Here is an 866-nt window from a genome sequence, read left to right as displayed (position 1 = left end):
ATGCTGTAGGGACACCATCCTCATTTCTGCAATATCTAGGGTTGAGTTAGGTGCCTTTTCCTATGGAAGAATTATTCTATCAATTGGATTAGAATCTGTTTTCATTAACACATGTGTCCACCATTGTCAGCTGTATAACACAACACAGAATTATTTGACATAGAGCAGAATCTCTCTGGGTCAATTCTGTCGGAGGGCTATTACCAGGACCTTAGTCATCAGTACTATTGTGTGGTCAACAGTGGTTTGAGAAGTCCACTAGAATGGCTTTAAAAAGCACATACAAGAACATGGGAACAGATGCAGTTCTACCATAAGTTGTTCTGCTCCTTGGAGAATGTTCAGGCTTGTTTGATAGTATTCTGCAGCTACTAGATTTTGCAGTCAACTGAACGCCAGATTTGGCCATCTAAGATTTATGGTATTTGTGCTAGTCCATAAATCAGGTTTTGTTTCCACATAAAATAAGGCTTACATACTGTCTCAGGTTTTCAAATAAAATCATTCTGAAACAGAAATATCACTAGCTATCCGAGTTCCCAATCATTAGAAAACTCTTATGACTCCTACAGCTCGTCCCCTGGTTTTCCCTACACAGATCAGAGTCTTTCCATTTATGTGTGCCTGCAACTCTGTCTCCTACGACACTAAAGAGAGAAGTCACAGCAAGACTCCCTGCATTTGGATTGCTGAAACATTCTTTCTCTCTTATTAAGAGGGTGGTTTGCTCCCAGTTTCTATTTCTGAATGTACTCCCAAAAGTATCTATTTGAGCTTCACATTTTACTGTGAAAATACCCAAAGGGTTCTGATTTGTCTGCTTTGATCTATGCTCTGTGAAAGACAGTCAACTTCAGCAGAACAGA

The sequence above is a fragment of the Athene noctua genome, chromosome 13 (assembly GCF_965140245.1).
Source record: "Athene noctua chromosome 13, bAthNoc1.hap1.1, whole genome shotgun sequence".
Taxonomy (NCBI): domain Eukaryota; kingdom Metazoa; phylum Chordata; class Aves; order Strigiformes; family Strigidae; genus Athene; species Athene noctua.
Note: the sequence above shows the minus strand (reverse complement) of the source record.